Raw genomic sequence first — 22,437 nt, forward strand, 5'->3', positions numbered from 1 at the left:
TTTAACAGGGGTGTGGGGGGTGTCTGCCAGGCATGCTCTTAAAATCTGTAGAAGACATTTTTTTGGGTCTGTTTGAAAGGATCTGTGCAGCACAAAGTTAAATTTTTCTCAGGTCTTAACAAGGAATCATATAGGTCTACTCTGGATTTGGTCTTTGCCCTGAAGCCAGTTCTTAATTTGAACATTGTATTTTATTTTATTTTTGCTATTTGGAGAAACTGGGAATAAGACGTGATCTTATTTTAGAACACTGCAAGCCCTGGATCCTTTGTATTTCCTCCAAATTTCACTAGAAAATCAAGCAATTCCTTTTTGTATTTCATCTGTCTATTCCTCTAACCCGTTATACATGGTCACAAGAGCTTATACTTCCAGTACGTTGCCCCCAAACCTTAGGCAGATCCATCAGCTCCTGAGGTACATTTTCTATTTTCAGTATTACCATAATTAAGAGTTTTTGTTAAATATTCTGCCACTGTGTGAAATGAATCTCTTTTCCTCCAGCTTCGAATAACATTTTTCTCAATTTCCTTTAAGCCCTTATGAACAACCTCCTCGAGGGCTGTCTGGGTTCCATTTACCATCTCCTCAAATCTACTCAGCTTCTCCTACCACTCACCCAAAGCCAGTATCAGCTGTGTCATTTTTATTTTGTGTATGTGTGTTGGGTCTATCTCTTTAATGTTAAAGAAAATCATTTTTAAAACTTTTTGAGGATAGTTGATGCACAATGTTACATTAATCTCAGGTGTACAACATAGTGATTCAACTTTTCTATGTGTTATGCTATGCTCACCACAGATATAGCTACCATCTGTCACCATACACTATTACAATACCATTGACTCTATTTCCTGTGCTCTACTTTTCATCCCCATGACTTATTCATTCTATGGCTGGAATCCAGTTTAGGTTTGTGTTACAGATAAAGTCCAGTTTGAGACACCAAATTTTGTTTTGATTCTCTGTTATTGCATGAAAAAATAACTGAAAATGTAATGGCTTAATAACATGGTAGAAGGGTATCTTAACCACCTCCACTTTGGACTTCCTGCTCTCCTAAAGCAACAGCTTGGACCAGACTCCTAAGATCCAGCTTCCCTGTATGTGAAATCTTTCTGTTCTGCTCAGTTAGTCCCTATTTCTGACCATTGCCTCTTAAAACAAGGGATATTTTAAATCAATTACACTAAATGATATGATCTTTGAGCAACCCGACCTTCTGCTCTAAAGAGTGTTTCCATTCACACAATTGACTTCCTTGCCCCTTTGAAGGACCTGAAATTGAAGTCATTTCATTATATCTATCCCTCAGCGTAAATATCTCATTGGAGTAATGTGTTCATTATAACGGGGGAAAGGGGACATTATGGCTGCTTGATAATAACAGGCTATGAAACAATCCTGATGGCTGAAATTCCTGTAATCTTGATCTTATTTCTGCTAAGGGAATACAAAACATCAGCATGCAAATGAAAAGGTTTATCACAACACTTGGTCATCAAGAAAAATTTTTGCTTTTTTTTCTTCTGGTCATTTTTATTTGAAAAGCTGACCAGAGTTTCAGGCTTTTATATGAAAATAAAGCACTTAAATAGTTGAATTACTGCTTTGTTTTTAAAAGCAGTTTTTAAATGACATGTCATTACATAAAACTCTTGGGTTAAACGTACATTTCAACTTAATTTCACTACCTATCATACATCACAGTCATTTTGGTATCATAACAGGTGCACAGACTATGAATTTAAAATGAAGATTCTTGCCTTGAATTTTATTCTTTGATTGAGCACACACTTTAATTTTCAGTTGATAGCCTAATAAGATTGGCCAGACCCAGATCTACCTACAGGCTTAATTAGGGGGTAACTTAAGTCTTCCATGACTCTGACTTTCTCACACTATATAAAATAAGAAAAATCTAGGTAGTTTGAGTCAGAGGAATTGGCATTTTAGAAGATCTTTATCTTTCATATTCAAAAGCTACTCAACTCTAAATACTCTTAGTTCATACTCATCACCTTCTTCAACTCATCAGATGCACAAAGTTGTATAGTCTGACCTCTTATCTCAGTATTTTGTATTAGCAAATAGAAGCCATTGATGAATCTTAGTAGGTATAATTAATTATGTAAAGGATAAAACATAAAGAAAATACAGTGCTATTACCAGCTTCTCTTAGCCTTATAGCCTATTTTGTTAATCAGAGCCCCACTTGGCACAGTTGACTACTCTTTACTTAAATCTAGGTTAACTAAAGCAAGTCTATGAAAAGAGGTAGTTTCTACCTAGAAAATGAGGCAGGAACTTAATAGAAGTTAGGTGTTGCTTCTTCTACAATGTATGAAAGAACCAATATGTTCAGACTATGATCTGATTAATTGATTCATTCATCCAACATCACATATTATAAATCATGTGCCATGCATAGAGGGCCTTCTTCTATATGTGCTTATCCTGACTTTTAACAAGTACAAAGGTTTTATTCCCTTTATTTAGGACAAATGGTAGATCAGACAGGCTGTGGATTTTGATTGACTTCCAGAAAATCCTGGAAGAAAAACTCAAGAAGAATGGCTGTCTTTGTTTCAAGTTTTTATTTAAATTCTAGTTAGTTAACATATAGTGTAATATTGGTTTCAGGAGTAGAATTTGGTGATTCATCACTAAAGAATGGCTATCTTTTGGGGCACCTGGGTGGCTCAGATGGTTAAGCGTCTAACTCTTGATTTCGGCTCAGGTCATGATCTCAGGGTCATGAGACCAAGACAGTCAGAAAACTGGACATAGATGAGAACAGGGACAAGTTTCAACCTGAAAGGATGGAAGAAGACATGGAATTGCAAATGGAACTTAAGAAGACAAACTGGAACTTATGCCTGCCTCTTGCCATATCCAACCTCAGTGCTAAGGGTATGCGGGAGAGTCTGGTGTCATCACACAGTAGCACATGCACTTGTGTGTGAGCCAGATTGTCTGATACCCTGCACCAATCTTCAGAACTGTCTTACTTCCATCTTCCAGATCTTCTGCATAATATCTCCTGAGGGCTATACAAAACCAGAATCATGCAGAGGAGTTCTTAAAAACATGGTTTAGCTCAGCTAAATTGACCTGGTATAGAACCACTGAAGAGTGAGATATGACAGAATCCAAGTCTTCCGAATTAAGCCTTTTCTCACTATATTTTTCAAGGCTAATGTCCAGCAATAAGCTGATGTCCAGCATTGGCCATAGAGGAAGCAGAGCCCAGAAGATAAACCACCAAATATATATATATATGTATATATATCCAATATATTTGATATGTGATGATTTTTATAGTGCTATGGTAAAATCAACCACCGTTGCTCAAAAAAGACAAAGAAGAATCTTGTATTTTGATTTATGCACCAGGCACATTTCAATAGAAAATTAATGTTTGCTTTGATCCTACCTACCTTTCATCATTTATGCTCCTGTTTCAATAAACTCTCTTTAGGCCGTTCTTAGTAAGTAAATATAATCATGAAAATAGTTGTGATGGGGGCACCTGGGTGGCACAGCGGTTAAGCATCTGCCTTCAGCTCAGGGCGTGATCCCGGCGTGATGGAATCGAGACCCACATCAGGCTCCTCCGCTATGAGCCTGCTTCTTCCTCTCCCACTCCCCCTGCTTGTGTTCCCTCTCTCGCTGCCTGTCTCTATCTCTGTCGAATAAATAAATAAAATCTTTAAAAAAAAGAAAAGAAAATAGTTATGATGATTAATCATGTAATTGTCAACATTTACTTTGCTTCAGTGAAAGTAATTATGTCCTTGTGTTAAGCCATCAGATCCCCAACCATATGAAAAGCCAGTGCTTGGCCAGGGAATAAGGTATGATTAAATATGCAGAGACTTTTATCTCCTACATTTATGTTTGTCTAGCCAATCAGCAAGAGTTAGTAAATGGCAAATCTAACTCTATAGGAAACAATAAATTATAAAAATGTCCTCTTCTCATTTCCAAGGCACCATTTCTCCTGGTCTTTCCCCACCTCCCAGTTAAGTGGAACCTGGGCCTTAGGAACCACGGATAAGCCTAAAGGTTGTGTATTCCTTTGTCTCTTAGCTGCAGAATGTGGAGCCAGTGGGATTATGCAAGACAGCATATCCCAGAGGAAAAAGGAAAACTAGTCAGGCAGTTCTTCTAGATGAGTCCAAGGGGCAAGAGAGAAAATGAGAATTCAGGCATATAGAAATGGGGGGGGGAGCAAGATGTGGAATGGGAATAAAGGTAGAAATCAAAGGTATGTGCCAAAACCCTTAAGCAAACTTTGTTTTCAAGTATGGACAAGGAGAGCCCTTGTGCCGTTAACTTTTGGAAGAACTCTTTGGGCCCATTAGAGAGAAATGAGACTCAAACCCTGCAGAGAACTACACCAAACACAAAGGTGGTCATTCCTATACAGAGCCTAGAGTCTAGAGTTAAAAGAGAGGGTTAGAATCAAATATTGTAGGGATTGAAAAGAAGGATCAAAGCCTTAGAGCTTCGTCCAGAGTACACTTAAGCTTTGAGACCTATCCCAGAGTTGCCCACATGACTACATACAGTCCATCCTCCCGAGCTGTTAAAATGCTGAGATGGGTTTGTTAAAATTATGAAGTACTTCATAAAAACAGATCAGTGATCTGCTTAGCATCTTTTCCACCATGTCTAGTACTACCTAGTAAAAGAACAAATCAGCAAGATTGACTATTACGCAAGAAATGTTTCCTGGTCAGTTAACAATAGCTCTCATGCTTGCTGTGGAAGAGCAGAGGAGCAGCTGATGTGAGCGAGTGTTAGCACCTGGGCTTGTATCTGGCGTAATATTTGATTTTATAATAGTGGCTGCTACTTTTCTTTCTTTCTTTCTTTCTTTCTTTCTTTCTTTCTTTCTTTCTTTCTTTCTTTCTTTCTTTCTCTTTCTAAGAGCAGCCTTACATTTTCCCCTGTTTACTCAGCTTTTTATTTTTTAGAAGGGGGGGAAGGGCAGGTACAAAAGACTGCCACAATATTATATCAGAATTTCTACAGAAGCTCATGAGAGGAGAAAACATGAAAATAATAGAGAGCTCCAGAAAACATTTGCTTTTGAGGAATGGAGAAGTTAAATTTATTCTAGAATCACCCATGCCTGAGGTGGATTTTACGTTCTTCATCCACCTTTAGAATTTGGACAGGCTTAAGTTGGCAGGTACACTGACCCAGGTCCATTTGCTAGGAGATTGAAAATCTAAGAGGGGTTATCCCAAGAGAAAAATGATGCACTGACCCAGGTTCAGTTCCTTAACTGATGGACAGGCAGTGATAGGTTCAGTGTAATGGATATTACTTGAATTTCCTCATTTTCTCCATACCTAGAGTCTAGGGTTATAGAAAGGCATAATTAAAATTTTAAAAAGGTGTTTTACTAAACTCTAATATTTTAGGATCTTTTTATCTCAGTGTAACACAGATGTTTTTAAAAGGCTTACCTCCCTCCTATGTCACAGACAACCTGAGGACCTGGAATCTTGTGATCTTCCGTTTTTCAGTAACAGTACCAGGCAGAGGGTGATATCTACAGGAGCTATGGAAAGATCTACCAGGAACAGACTTCTTTGTGCGTACCTGAAAAACTCTCCCTGGAGATACCCAGAACTATAGCGTTTTGATTTTGAGGAGGGAAAAATATTTTCAAAAGGCCGAAGTATCTTGCTTTAGAAAGTGTGAGCAAGTTTCAATTATATGTGCATTATTACTAAATGTACCTACCCAGATATTAATGAGGCTTGGGGGATTTTGGTTATAAAAATAATTGGGAACTATATTAGTTTTAGAGGGCTGATGTAATGAAATACTACCAACTGGGTGGCTTAAAAAAACAGAAATTTATTCTCTTACAGCTCTGGAGGCTAGAAGTCTAAAATTAAGGTGTCAGTAGGATTGGTTCCTTCTGAAGGCTCTGAGGGAGAATCCGTTCCGGACCTGTCTCCCAGCTTCCGGTGGTTGCCAGTAATCCTCAGCACTTGGTCTGGCTTGTAGAGGTATTCCTCCAATCTCTGCCTCAGTCTTTGCGTGGTGTTCTCCCTCTGTGTAAATCTCTGTGTCCTCTCCTGTTAGTATGAGGACGCTAGTCATTGGATTTAGGGTCGACTCTAATCCAGGATGACTTCAATTTACCTGATTGCATCTGCAAAAATTCTGTTTCCAAATAAGGCTGAATTTGGAGTCCATCATCTGGATAATATGGACAGTGACTTTTATCCTCTGTCAGAATGTTTATACATTTAAACTCCTAACTTGATCAGCAACCCTGAATCCTCAAAGGGAATAAATGTCTGCGTCAAGTCACAGTTGAAACAAAAACCAGCAAAAGGCATCTTCATACTCTGATCTACAAGATAGGTTTGCTGTAGGAAATTTTACTTTTAGTTATTTCAAATGACAGTCTCCTTGCTGCCCATTCAGAAATCCAGAATGTCTTTTATGTAGAATTCTCTTCTCATTATGCTTAATTTAGGAAAACTCCTGGTAAGTCAATTTATTTAAAAAATGAAAAAGGTTATATTAGATTTCAGAATAAAGGTCCAGAAAAACTGCCTGAGTCAAGGGTTTGGGAGAAGAGTGGTTAGTGAAAGTCACACATGACAAGATCAGATAGATAAAAGATAACGGAAGTCTGAGATTCTAAAACCTGCTTTCAGTTGGCAATAGTTTTCCTTTCATCCAATCTGAGGATGAAAAGGAGAAATCTTTATACAAGCAATTTATTCTTCCAGTACTTAAAATCATCATGTTCTTTCTAGCTCTAAAGGAAATGGCAAGAGACCAGAGCCATCTTTGCTAGCAGTTCCATTTGAAGTCTGAATAATCTGCTCCATTTCCATCTCCTGGAGTTACTCTATATTATTCATATCTATGCTTCATACTGTTTCCTATCAGTTTTCTTTTGCATAATTGACCAGGAACTAAAATTACCTAGATTTGTTATTGGGAAAGGAGATATTGCCTTTAGTATGCCTAAAGTATGCCTTTAACTTTTTTTTCCCCCTAACACAGCCTCATAAATCCTTCATTAACATAAAAACAATATAACAAAAGAAAAGGTCTTTAAGTGAATGATGGCTGATGAAGTCATTTGGGATACCATAAATACGCATTTTTGCTTTTTTCAAACATGATCACCACTTTATAGTTAGTGGTAAAGATTTTGTCTACCATAATTGACTGAATTTTTTAAGCCCAAGAATTACGCATATTCATATTTGGGACTCAGACTTTGGCATTGTGCCTAACAGAGAATAGTACTCATTGAATGTTGAACTGAGTTGAAAATCAGCTTAAGACCAGATGCTATTTTCCCAAACAGTATGTGCCTTGTTTTTGTCTCAAAGGAGAAAGTTTGGACTATTTTCCAGGCCTCTTCTGAAGAACAATGGTGAAAGGATAAGTTCTGAGGGAGGTTTTTCTTTCTTTCTTTTTTTTTTTCAGAGGCCCTCTTTGGTAGTGATATACTCTGTGGCTAGATCTAATTAAAAGCACCTCACATCAGCCGGTTTTACTCTTTGGGTGAGAGCTCAGAGTTCTGTTCAACGAAGTAAAAGATAGCTGTAAGAGTGAATTTTGGTTTTACATTACATCATTCTCATTCTAGTTAGAACTTTGAAGTGATTATAAATATAGTTTATTATGTTATTTTATTTCTACTGTATTTACCTTGTATCATTACCATAATTATTATACATTTACATGTATTACAACTTGAAAAAAAATCTGACTGCTTGCAATCATTTTAAGAATTATCAGTTGGCTATTATATCACTGGTTTAAATATAGATTGATATAATTCTGGATTTGCTGCATAGGAAAGAAGCCTTATGTTAGTAGTTTCCTCCAGTAGCTACTTTCATGCCTAAAACCTAGAATACACAACTTAACTCATCTTCTGGCATTCAAAACAAAATAAATAAGAAGTGGAAGAAATCCTGTAAACAGTGTTCTTCTATTACTGACAAGAAACACTCTGCCTTTATTCATCCTGAAAGCCAAAGTCACCCCAGGGAGAAACTGAAGCTCCTGGCAGGTGAAGGGAATGTCAGTTTTAGGACTTAGTGAAGCCTGGTTCTCACATCTTCCTCTCACTCCCTCCAGCACTTTCCAAAGCGAAATCTTAGGCTGTAGGCCAGACTAAAAGCTTGACATGAAATCTGCTGCTATAATTTAGAACCTTCTAAGCAACAGTGCTCTATCATAAGAAGTTTGCTTTCATATATTTAAAAAGTAAAATAGTATATTTAAGAATGTTCTAGAATTTACATTCCTGAAGCTCTTTGAGATGATAACATTTTAAGCCCATGGAATAGTACATTGCCACTGCAAGCTCACATTCTAATAAACTTTGTATATTGCAAAATAGATTCTCCCAAGAGCAAAATAGTAATAATAGCTATACCTTACCATCTAATTTTTATTATTCATGATCTATCAGATGATTGTGGTTCAGCATGTTAGCTATAATGTAACAATTATAAGAGGTTATGGCATTTTCCATTATGATTATTAGCAGTGGTATAATGATTCCAGTTAAGTTCATCCTTATGAGAACTGCGTGTTTCATAAAAACAAAGAATTGATTAGAACTGTCACTTTTAATGGGAATATGATAGAAAGTTGAATTTCAATATCATCAAATGCAGTATTATTATCATTAATTAGCTCAAGTTCTATGTAAGAACAAAAAAATGCAAAACAACAAAAAACCTTCAGGGACAGCCCACACTCGTCTTCAATTTTCTAGTAGCACATTTGGAGGGTAAAATTCACTAGTAGTACATTTAGAGGATAAAAGTGCTCCATGTACCACATTTTGGTAGTTATTTCAAATATTTACTCAAGACTCAGTTTTTGATTTGGACTAGATGGAAATGTATATAACCAAAACAGCTAAAAGTAATGTCACAAAATCGACTAGTCCTTGAAATATTATGCTGTGGCCTTCATAGTATGCTATTCGTTCTTAAGTGACACTGACAATGAATCTTTGCATTTATGCTTCAAAGTAAAAAAAAAACAAAAACAAAAACAAAAAAACAAAAACACTCTGCTGAATTGTATTTTGGGGAGAAGTTGAAATTCTGGGTATCACAACAAATATTTATGAGCATTGAAACATAAAAAAACAATGCTGGAGAATTTCTAAAGGACTAAATTGTCCTTTAGGAGATTATCTAGCCCATCCCAAAGCATGAGGTAATATCACAGCTAAATAATAACCCTATTTGAGACAAAGGAGATTCCAATGAATTTTTTATCATCCCAAAGAAAGTATTCAATAGCTTTTAGATGTAGGAAATTCTTTTATCTAATGAAGAAAGTGTAGCTTAAGTAAAAGTCCTTTTGTTTTTTCATTGTTATTCAGTGTAATAGAGAATTTTGACATAGACCATGGGCAGCATATGTCTTTTCTATGTCCAAATGAAAATGAACACATGAAGTATATTTGAAAGTGGCTCTGGAGGAAATGGGCCAGCGTTCTTCAGCCTTTTTTTTTTTTTTTTTTGGACCACCCTCCGCATCTAGTCAGTGGTTCTCTTCCAAACTTTGACAGCACTTTGATCTCATTGGCAACAGAATTGTCAGACTAGGGGATCCCGTTCAGGATAGAAAGACCACCTTTACACAAATCTGAGAGGTAAATACTCATTTCTCTTAGCATATATTTTTTTTCATCTATTCACATTTTCTTCCCAGACCACTTTTTGAAGGAATGAGATATTTTTTCCTGTTGTCAGAATTAGTGGCGTGTTCTTTTTTTGCCCTAAACTTACCTCAAGAAGTTTAATCAGGAACTTCCAACCCATTGTCCTAGAAGTTTTAAATTTTCTATTTTGAAATTTAATTACAAAATTTATTTCTTTGGAAATAAAATTTATATAAAATAAAATGTCCACATCTTACTAAAATGCCCAAAATCTTGGAATTTTGAGGAAGGCAGACACCTGGGTAAGTCATACTCATATCAAAATATAGAACATTTTCATTATCTCAGAAAGATTTTTCATGCTTTCCCTTCTGATTTATCTTCACAAAAAGCAACTGCTTTTCTGATTTGTTTTGCCCATCCTAGGGTTTCATATAAATGGAATCACATAACACACAGTCTTACTTCCTTTGGCTTACTTTGTGTGGCATAATGCTTATGAGATTCTTGCATGTTTTGTGTGTTTTTGTTGTTATTGAGAAGTCATCTGTTTGTTTATATAAAAGTTTGATTATTTTACTGCTAGATGAATATTTACATGGTTTCCAGTTTTGTTGCTACTGTGAATAAAATTGATAGAACATTCTTGTACAAGTATCCATCCTGACATGTTTTATTTCTCTTGGGTAAATGCCTAGCAGTGAAATTGTTGAATCATAGGATAGGTATATATTTAATTTCGTAAGGAACTTTCAGACTGTTGAATTTCTTTTAACTTTTGATTCTCCCACTAATAATGTGAGAATTTCAGTAGTTGTCCAATCTTACCAAAGTTTGGTACTGACAGCCTTTTTGATTTTAGCCTTTCCAGTGATTTTAAATGGCATCTCATTAGTGTTTTTATATCTGATCTGAAAACTAATGGTGTTACATATGCTTGCATCTACGTATTGGGCATTCATGTATCATCCTTTGCAATGGGTCTATTCAGGTCCTTTTATATGTTTTTAAAACTAGATTATCTATTCTTGAGTTGTGGGAATTCTTTGTATATTCTGTATATAAATCTTTTGTCAGATATATGTTTTATGAATATTTGCCTGTTCATTTTCTTAAAGTTGTATTTTGATGAGAAGTTTTAATTATATCTTATGATATTTTTTCTTTTATGGCTTTTGCTTTCTGTGTCTGCTTTAGACACAGGTCTAACCCCAGGTCACAAAGATATTCTCATGTTTCCATCGAGAAGCTGTATAATTTTAACTTTAATTTTAAGATTATTTTTAATTTAATTTTAATTTTATTTTTGGGTCTGTAATCTTTCTCAATTTTTTTATATTTGAGACATAGGAGTTGAAGTTTACTTTGTTTTTAAATGTATACTATATTCAAAAGCCATTTGTTGAAAGTGGCTGAATTTTTATTGCATTGTTCCATTGAATTGCTTGATCACTGTATCAAAAATCAGTTGGGACAACTGAAGAATAGACAGGATGATACAACAACAAGCCGAAGAGGACTGAAAGGTAGAAACAAGGTGAAAGGCTTAGCCATTTGGGCAGTTGAGGAAAAACACGGTGGTGGGTTCCTCAGGTTTCTCATTGCTCTCCATATATCTCTAGACAGCATGCTGCAGAAGCTTCCAACTCTGAAGCCAATAAGGACAGTAGAGAGAGAGAGAGAGAAAGAAGGAAAGAAAAAGAAAGGAGGGAGGGAAGGAAGGAAGGAAATAAGGAAGGGAGAAAGGAAGAGAAAGAAGGAAGGAAGGAAGAAGGAAGGAAGGAAGAAAGAAAGAAAGAAAGAAAAAGAAAGAAAGAAAGAAAGAAAGAAAAAGAAAGAAAGAAAGAAAGAAAGAAAAAGAAAGAAGAGAAAAGAAAAAGGGGAAAGAAAAGAAAAGAAAAAATGAAAGAAAGAAACTAACTTCAATTAAAGCCTTCCCTCTAGGCTAAGGACCAGCAAAAGGGTGGCCCCAACAAAAGTAAACCTATTTGCAATACCCGCTCTATTCCAATCAAACACCAGTGGAAGAATTTTACCCCGACCCACTATGATTTCAGGAAGGCCAAGTGGGAAATTGATCTTTTACCATACCCCCCCAGCCCAGCAGAAGCAGACAGCACTTTGATTACCCTGTCAGGTGGTGGTGGTGAACCAACAGAGGCTGATGTTCTATTCTTACTGGCCTAAAGGAGGCTGTGTTCCAATTCTCCAGCCAAGAGTAGTGTCAGTGAGGATGACCTTCCTCTGCCCTTCAAGGTCCTTCTTGCTGGATTTAGAATCAAATTGACATGAGATGGATTAACAGGAGGGAGTCATATTTTAGTAGGGTACATATGGAGGGTCCACACAGACATGAAAGTCTAAAGACAGTGAGGCAACGTGAATCTTCTATAAGTTCAGGACAGGGGCAGGGTCTGAGGATGCAAAGGGGACAGAGGCCATTAGATAGGTGGAAGGAGATGGTTTGTAAAGCAAAGGTTGCCCTATAATGCAGCTTTATTGAAGTACATGGATGAAGAAAATTATAAGATCATCTTAAATATTTTGAGTATTTCAATCCAAGACATGGCATAGTTTACTCATACTTAGATCTTATTGGAATTGTTTCATTAGTAATTTGTAAATTATGCATAGAAAGCCTGAACTTATTTTGTTAGATTTATACCCAAGTATTTTAAGTGCTATTGTAAATGATATCGTTTTTAAATTGCAGTTTCTAATTGTTCATTGCTAGTATACAGAAATATGATATTTGTGTGTTGACCTTATGCCCTATAGCCTTCTTAAACTCATTTATTAGTTCTAGGAACTCTTTGGCAGATTCCATGGTCATTTTCATTTAGAAGTCTGTAATCTGGAATAGGAACAGTTATACTTTTTTTTTCTTTCTGAGATCAGAAATGCCTTTTATTTCTTTTCTTTGCCTTATTGCACTGGATATGACTTATAGTATAATGTTGAATAGGAATGGTGATGTTAGACAGTTTGCCTTATTCACAACATTGGAGTGAACACATTCAGTTTCTAACCATTAAGTGATATTTGAGGTAGGTTTTTGTGGGTGCTGTTTATCAGATTAAGGATATGCCCTCCTCTTCCTAGGTGATGTGTTTTTATGACGAATGGATGTTGAATTTTGTCAAATTCTTTTCCTGTATCAGTTGATAGGATTATATGATTTTTTTTTCATTATGTTAGTATGGTGAATTACATAGACTGACTCTCAGTATTCAATGAACCTTCCGTTCCTGGCAGACACATCACTTGGCTATGTGGTACTATTTCTTCTATGTGTTATTAGTTTAGAGTTGCTAGTATATTATTGCAGATTTCTGAAGATATTATTGAAGATTGTGTTTGAGTTGAAGAGAAATACTTGTCTATTATTTACTTGTTTGTCTTGGTAGAAGTTTGTCAATATTACTGGTGTTTTCAAAGAATTATCTTTGAGTTTCATTGATCTGTGTTTTTTTTCTATTTTCAGTTTTATTGATTAATTCTGATTTATATTTTCCTTTTTCATTTTGAGTTATTTTGTATTTTTTTTAGCTCTCGAGGTGAAAATACAGATCATTAATTTGATCATTCATTCATTTTTTCTTCTTTACTAATATAACCATTTAAAGGTCTGAATTTACTGCTAAGCACTGCCTTAGTTACATCCCACAAACTTTTGTTTATTTGGACTCTCATTTTCATTCAGTTCCAAATATTTTCTAATTTTCTTTTTGACTTCCTTTTTGATCCATGTGCTATTTATAAGTGTGTTGTTTAATTTCTAAGTGTTTGGAGATTTTCTTATCATTTTGCTACTGAGTCCTTACTGAAATTCATTATGATCAAGGAATATAATTTGTATGATTTCAATTATTTTAATTTGGTAATGTTTGTTTTATGATATAGTAGTTCTGTTTTAAGATATAGTTTATGATGTAAGATACAGTCTATTTTGGTAAATGATCTATAGGATTTGAAAATACTTGTATTCTGTTGTTGGGTGGTAGTGTTTTTAAATTGTATATTAGTTGGTTACTGGTGTTGATTTTTCTATATACTTACTGACTTTCTGTTGATTACTGAGAAGGGTTTTGAATTCTCCAACTATAATTTGTGTGTGTGTGTGTGTGTGTGTGGGTTTGTTCATTTTGCCTTTCAGTTATATGAGTTTTTGCTTCTTCTAGTTTGAAATTCTACTGGTATGTACTATAAGCAAACATATTTAGGATTGTTGTGTCTTCTTGCTGACTTGACCTTTGATTGTATGCAATTTCCCTCTTTATCCCTGGTAATTTTACTTGATCTGATACATTTTTTTTCTCAGAATATATCCACTCTAGTTTTATATTGATTAGTGTATATGTGGGATATCTTTTTGCATTCTTTTACTTAAAAAAACTTTATTGTGTTAAAATATATATAACATTTACCATTTTAACCAATTTTAAGTATACAATTTACTAGCATTAAGTATGTTCACAATGTTGTGCAGCAATCACCGCCATCTATCTCCAAAACTTCTTCATCATTCCAAACAGGATCTCTGTACCCATAAGACATTAAGTCCCCATTTTCCCATCCCCACAGCCACTGGTAACATCTATTTTACTTTCTGTTTCTAAGAATTTGCTTATTTTAGGTACCTCATATATGTGGGAATATACAATATTTATCCTTCTGTGTCTGGCTTATTTCACTTAGAAAAATGTTTTCAAGGCTCATCCAAGTTACAGCATGTATCAGAATTTCATTCTTTTTAGGGCTGAATTACATTCTATTATTTATATATACCAATTTTGTTTATTCATCTGTTGTGGACATGTAGGTTGTTCCTAATCTGTTGGCTATTGTGAATAATACTGCTCTGTACTTTGGTCTACAAGTATTTATTTGAATAATGCTTTTAGGTATATAGAGAAGTAGAATTGCTGTATCATATAGTAATTTTATGTTCAGCTTTATATTGAACCACCAAACCACCATACCATCTTATATTCCCACCAGCAATGCACAAGGGTTCCAATTTCTCCAACGTGCTCACCAACACTTGTTATTTTTCCTATTTTTTATAATATTCTAATGAATGTGAAGAAGTGGTATCTTGTGATTTTAATTTTTATTTACCTAATGGCTAATGATGTTGAGATATTTCCCTGTGTTCATTGGTCATTTGCACATATTCTTTGGAGAAATGTCTATTCAAGTCCTTTATACATTTAAAAAATTGTCTTTAAGAAAATATCTTTTAGTGGTTGCTGAGTTATAATAGTTCCTTATATATTCTGGATATTAATCCCTTACCAGATATATGTTTTGCAAATATTTTCTCCCATTCTGAGGGTTGCCCTTTTACTCCCTTGATAATGTCTGGAAAAAAGTATAAAATTTTGTTTAAGCCCAATTTATCTATTTTTCCTTTTGTTGACTGTACTTTGGTGTCATAGTCAAACCATTGACAAATCAACTGTCATGAATATTTTTCTCTAAAATTATTATTTTAGTTCTTACATTGAAATCTCTTATCTGTTTTGAGTTAATTTTTGTATATAGTGTAAGGGTCCAATTTCATTCTTTTGCATAAGGATATCCAGTTTTCCCAATACCATTTCTTGAAAAGACTGTCATTTCTTTATTAATGATCTTGGTACTCTTGTCAAAAATAATTAACCATATATGTGATATATATTGTATACACACTTATTTCTGAACTCTATTTGATACCATTTGTTTGTATATCTGTTCTCATTCTAGTACCACACTGTTTTATTTATTGTAGCTTTGTAATAAAATCTGAAGTCAAGAAGTGTGACTTTTCCAACTTTATTCTTTTTTTCCAAATTATTTTGGCTATTTGAGATCTCTTGAAATTCCATATGAATTCAAGGATAGATTTTTCTGTTTATGCAAAATCATTGTTGAGATTTTGATAGGGATTACATTAAATCTGTAGATGGCTTTGGGTAGCATTGTCATCTTAACAATGTAAAGTCTTATAGTCCATGAATGTGGGATATCTTTTCATTTATTTATGTCTTCTTTAATGTATTACAGGAATATTTTGTAGTTTACAGTGTACAAGTCTTTTCCATCCTGGTTAAGTTTGTTCCTAAGTACTTTATTCTTTTTAATATTCATTTAAATGGAATTATTTTTTAAAATAATTTTTATTTTGTACATCCCCAGTTTTTGATGCAATGTTCCATGATTCATTATTTGCATGTAACACCCAGTGCACCATGCAACATGTGCCCTACTTAATACCCATCACCGGCCTAGCCCAATCCCACACCCCCCTCCACTCTGAAGTGCTCAGTTTGTTTTCCAGAGTCCACAGTCTCTCATGGTTCATTCCCCCTTCTGTTTACCCCCTCTTCATTCTTCCCTTCCTTCTTCTACCGATCTTCCTGCTATTTCCTATGTTCCATGAATGAGTGAAACCATATGATAATTGTCTTTCTCTGCTTGACTTATTTCACTTAGCATAATCTCCTCCAGTCCCGTCCATGTTGCTGCAAATATTGGGTAATCGTTCTTTCTCATGGCTGAGTAATATTTCATTGTATATACAGACCACATCTTCTTAATCCAGTCATCTGTTGAAGGGCATCTCGGCTCCTTCCACAATTTAGCTATTGTGGACAATGCTGCTATGAATATTGGGGTGCATGTGGCCCTTCTCTTCACTACATCTATATATTTGGGGTAAATACCCAGTAGTGCAATTGCTGGATCATAGGGTAGCTCAATGTTTAACTTTTTAAGGGAACTCCACACTTTTTTCCGAAGTGGCTGTACCAACTTGCATTTCCATCAACAGTGTAAGAGGGATCCCCTTTCTCCACATCCTCTCCAACATTTGTTGTTTCCTGCCTTGTCCATATTTGCCATTCTAAGTGGCGTAAGGTGGTATCTCAGTGTGGTTTTGATTTGAATTTCCCTGATGGCTAATGATGTTGAACATTTTTTCATGTGTCTTAGCCATTTCTATGTCTTCATTGGAAAAGTGTCTGCTCATATCTTCTGCCCATTTTTTGATTTAATTATTTGTTTCTTGTGTATTGAGTTTGAGAAGTTCTTTGTAGATCTTGGATACCAGTCTTTAGTCTGTAGTGTCATTTGCAAATATCTTCTCCCATTCCATAGTCTGCCTCTTAGTTTTTTGACTGTTTCCTTGGCTGTGCAGAAGCTTTTTATCTTGAGGAAGTCCCACAAGTTCATTTTTTCTTTCGTTTCTCTTGCCTTTGGAGACATGTCATGAAAAAAAGTTGCTGTGGCCGATGTCAAAGAGGTTCCTATGTTCTCCTCTAGGATTTTGATGGATTCCTGTCTCACTTCGAGATCTTTCATCCATTTGGAGTTTATCTTTGTGTATGGTGTGAGAGAGTGGTCAAGTTTCATTCTTTTGCATATAGCTGTCCAATTTTCCCAGCACCATTTAGAGAGACTGTCTTTTTTCCACTGGATGTTTTTTCCTGCTTTGTCAAAGATTAGTTGCCCAAAGAGCAGAGGGTCCATTTCTAGGTTCTCTATTCTGTTCCACTGGTCTATGTGTCTGTTTTTGTGCCAGTACCATGCTATCTTTGTGATCACAGCTTTGTAGTATAGTTTGAAATCTGGCTACGTGATGCCCCCAGTTTTTTTTTTTCCTTTTCAACAATTCCTTGGCGATTCGGGGCCTTTTCTAGTTCCACACAAATTTAAGGGCTGTTTGTTCCAGTTCTTTGAAAAATGTCATTAGTATTTTGATAGGGATGGCATTGAAAGTGTAGATTGCTCTGGGTAACATGGACATTTTAACTATGTAATTCTTCTGATCAATGAGCATGGAATATTTTTCCATCTTTTTGTGTCTTCTTCAATGTCTTTCAAGAGTGATTTGTAGTTTCTAGAATACAGATCCTTTACATCTATGGTTAATTCTGAGATAACATATGATTTTTGATGCTATTGTAAATGGAATGAATTCCCTAATTTCTCTTTCTTCAGTCTCATTGTTTGTGTATAGAAATGCAACTGATTTCTGAGCATTGATTTTGTATCCCACTACATTACTGAATTGCTCTATAACTTCTAATAGTTTGGGAATGGATTCTTTTGGGTTTTCCATATAGAGTATCATGTCATCTGCGAAGAGAGACATTGTGACTTCTTCTTTGCCAATTTGGATACCTTTTATCCCTTCTTGTTGTCTGATTGCTGTTGCAAGGACTTCTAGTACTATGTTGAATAATAATGGCGAGAGTGGGCATCCTTGTCGTGTTCCTGATCTTAAGGGAAAGGCTTTCAGGTTTTCCCCATTGAGAATGTGATTCGCTGTAGGCTTTTCATACATGGTTTTTATGAAATTGAGGAATGTACCCTCTATCCCTACACTCTGAAGGGTTTTAATCAGGAAAGGATGCTGTATTTTGTCAAATGCTTTTTCTGCATCAATTGAGAGGATCATATGGCTCTTGACTCTTTTCTTGTTGATATGATCTATCACACTGATCGATTTGTGAATGTTGAACCACCCTTGCATCCCAGGGATGAATCCCACTTGGTCTTGATGGAAATCCTTTTAATGTACTGTTGGATCCTATTAGCTAGGATCTTGTTCAGAATTTTGGCATCCATATGCATCAGGGAAATCAGTCTGTAATTCTCCTTTTTGATGGGGTGTCTGCCTGGTTTGGGGATCAAGGTAATACTGGCCTCATAGAATGAGTTTGGTAGTTTCCCTTCTGTTTCTATTTTTTGAAGCAGCTTCAGAAGAATAGGTATTAATTCTTTGTTGAATGTTTGGAAGAATTCCGTGGGGAATCCGTCAGGCCCTGGACTCTTGTATTTGGGGAGGATTTTGATCATTGCTTCAATCTCTTCATAATTAATCGGTCTGTTTAAATAATCAATTTCTTCCTGTTTCAGTCTTGGTAGTTTATAGGTTTCCAGGAAGGCATCCATTTCCTCCACATTGTTTAATTTATTGGCATAAAGCTGTTGATAAAAGTTTCTAATGATCCTTCCTATTTCATTGGTGTTGGTCGTGATCTCTCCCCTTTCATTCATAATTTTATTAATTTGGGTCCTTTTCTCTATTCTTTTGAATAGGTCTGGCCAGTGGCTTATCGATCTTATTTATTCTTTCAAAGAACGAGCTTCTAGTTCTGTTGATCTGCTCTACTGTGGTCCTGGTTTCTAATTCATTGATCTCTGCTCTAATCTTGATCAACTGCCTTCTCGTGCGTGGGTTAGGCCTGTTCTTCTGTTCCTGTTCCAGCTTCTTGAGGTGAGAATATAAAAACTGCATTTTAGATTTTTCTATAGACTACAAATCACTCTTGAAAGACATTGAAGAAGACAGAAAATGATGGAAAAATATTCCATGCTCATGGATCAGAAGAATTAACATAGTTAAAATGTCTATGCTACCCAGAGCAATCTACACTTTCAGTGCCATCCTGATCAAAATACCAATGATTTTTTTCNTTGAGCAAGATGGCTCTTAGTTTCCAAGTGTATGAGTTTCTTCCAAATTTTTCCTTGTGATTGAGTTCCAGTTCAAAGCACTGTCATCTGAGAGTATGCAGGGAATAATCTCAGTCTTTTGGTATTGGTTGAGAGCTGTTTTGTGACCCAGTATATGGTCTATTCTGGAGAAAGTTCCATGTGCATTCAAAAAGAATGAATATTTTGTTGTTCTGGGGTGTGGTGTTCTGTATATATCTCTGAGGTCCATCTGGTCCAGTATGTCATTCAAAGCTCTTGTTTCTTTGTTGATTTTCTGCTTAGGTGATCTGTCTATTGCTGAGAGTGGAGTGTTGAGGTCACCTGCTATTAATGTATTATTATCTGTATGTCTCCGTATTCTGGTTAAGAGTTGGCTTGTGTATCTAGCTGCTCCCCTGTTGGGGCATAGATATTTATAATTGTCATATCCACTTGTTGGACACATCCTTTAAGAATAATATAGTGTCCTTCTGTATCTCTAACTATAGTCTTTAGTTTAAAATCTAATCTGTCTGTTATGAGAATTGCTACCCCATCTTTCTCTTGAGGTCCTTTGGCATGAAAAATGGTTTTCCATCCCTTCACTTTCAGTCTGGATGTATATTAAGTTCAAAATGAGTCTCTTGTAGACAGCAAATGGATAGGTCATGTCTTTTTATCCAATCTGCAATCCTGTGGCATTTTATGAGAGCATTTAGGCCATTCACATTGAGAGTGATTATTGAGAGATATGATTTTAATGATGTCATGTTCCCTGTGAAGTCTTTGTTTCTATAGATTGTAAATTTCTGTTCTGTATCACTCTTGAGGCCTTTTTACTTTTATAGAACCTCCCTTAATATCTCATGTAGGGCTGGTTTGGTGGTTAGGAATTCCTTCAGTTTCTGCTGATCCTGGAAGGTCCTTATCTCTCCATCAATTCTGAATGACAGCCTTGCTGGATAAAGGAACCTTGGCTGCATGTTATTCTCAGATAGAGCTTTGAAAATATGCTCCCAACCCTTCCTAGCCTGCCAGGTCTCTGTAGACAGGTCTGTTGTTATTCTGATATTTTTCCCTCTGTACGTAAGAATTTTCTTTCCCCTGGCCACTTTCAATACTGTATCCTTGGATCTAATATTTGTGAATTGCACTATGATGTGATGTGGTGTAGGTCTGTTGTCATTGACCTTGGGAGCGGTCCTCTCTGCCTCTTGGACACGAATGCTTGTTTCCTTTGCCGGATTAGGGAAGTTCTCAGCTACAATTTATTCAGATATCTCCTCTAGACCTCTCTCTTTCTCCTCCCCTTCGGGGATGCCGATGATTCTGACATTGGAACATTTCATTGAGTCAGTAATCTCCCGTAATCTATGTTCTTGAGATTGAATTTTTTTTGAGCCAATTTTCTGTTTTAACTTTCTCTTCTACCATCCCATCCTCCAATTCACTAATTCGTTCTTCTGCCTCATTTACCCTGGCCGTCAGAGCGTCTAGTTTAGACTGCATTTGATTCATAACATTTTTCATTTCTGCCAGATTCACTCTCATTTCCACCCTTAGAGATTCTATATTCTTGTTAATATTTTCGTTAATATTTTTTTCAAGCCTACACATCATCTTGACCATTGTTACTCTGAACTCCATTTCTGACAATTTGGTTGTATCCATATCCATCAGTTCTTGGCAGAGGCCACAGACTCATTATCTTTTCTTTGCTGGGGGGGGGGATTTCTCCTCATCATCATTCTGATGAGGAGAGGTTGTGGGGATGCACACAGCCCAAATTATTGACCAGGACCCTGGCAGTGTGCACTTGTTTTATAGGAATCTTAGGGATGTGGGCTTTTTGATTTTTCAGCCTGCCTTCTGGGGGAGGGGCCTGCCGCACTGATACTCAGGCAACCCTGTTTGGGTAGAGTCGCCCTGTCCCCTGCAAGGGGGGATGGGTATGGGCACAATGTGAGCTGGTATATCCGGGCTTTGTTCTCTGGCAGTTTTGCCTGGAGGTTTTCTGTGACTCTTCTGAGAGTCAGAGCAGCAGTGGCCGTATCCTGGTCTCTGACTCAGAACGGAGAGATCACAGTCTGCTCTCCACTGAGCTCTTTTTGCCACTTTAACTCTGTTTCTGTCGGTGCTGCTAAAAACCTTGCAGTGTCGGATTGTGTGCCCCACAGCCACTCTTCCAGCCCCCACTTCCAGGACTGGCATGTCTCTATCCTTTGTGCATCTAACACTGCCAGCTGCCCCTGGTTTCTGCACATGCTCCCAAGCTCCCTGTTTCAGTGTGGTTCGCATGCGCTCCGGAGCTCCCTGTTTCAGTGTGGTTTGCGTGGCATGCGTCCGGAGCACCAGTTTTCAGTCTGGTTGCTCACACGCTCCCAAGCTCTTGGTATCAGTCTAGTTCCAGTGAGCTCTCTGGAGCTCCGGATTTCAGTCTGATCTCATGCGCATTCCCAGGCTCACAGTCTCAGTCTGCTCTCTTGCAGGTGCTGGTCCTCGAGTCTGGCCCGCTCCCCAGTGCAGGTGGCTACTGCTTCCCAGCACCCAAGCATGTCGGCTCCCTCCTTCCGTTTATCTTCTGATATCTCTGCACAGATTCATGGCTCCCTTCTTCGTACCTCAATATTCAGCACTGGAGATGTTCATTTGTAGAGATTCAGATGTACCTTCCTACGTCTCAGGCTGAATTCGTGGGTGTTCAGGATGGTCTGGTGGATATCCAGCTCGACTCAGGGGACCAGCTGAGAAAGGGGTCTCCTACTCCTCCACCATCTCTTCTCCTCCTTGCAGAAAGTGGTCGCTTTTCAGTTCATAGAGTTTCTGCTACTCTTTTCTTCGTTCTCCAGTTGCGTTCATAGGTATTCAGAATTGTTTGGTAGCTCTCTAGCTGAATTCCTGGGACCAGACGAACTTTAGGTCTCCTGCTCCTCTGCCATCTTGGAACTGGAACCCCTTAAATGGAATTATTTTCTTAATTTCCTCTTCAAATTTCTCATCATTAGTGTATAGAAATGCAGCTGATTTTTGCATATTGATTTTATAACATAATTTTTCTGAATGTATTTAATAACTCTAACATTTTTGGTGGAATATTTAGGTTTTCTTTTTTTTCCTTCAAGATTTTGTTTATTTATTTGACAGAAAGAGAGACAGTGAAAGAGGAAACATAAGCAGGGGGAGTGGGAGAGGGAGAAGCAGTCTTCCCACTGAGTGGGCATCCCGATGCTGGGCTCGATCCCAGGGCCCTGGGATCATGACCTGAGCCAAAGGCAGATGCTTAA

The sequence above is a fragment of the Ailuropoda melanoleuca genome, chromosome 14 (genome assembly GCF_002007445.2).
Source record: "Ailuropoda melanoleuca isolate Jingjing chromosome 14, ASM200744v2, whole genome shotgun sequence".
Taxonomy (NCBI): Eukaryota; Metazoa; Chordata; class Mammalia; order Carnivora; family Ursidae; genus Ailuropoda; species Ailuropoda melanoleuca.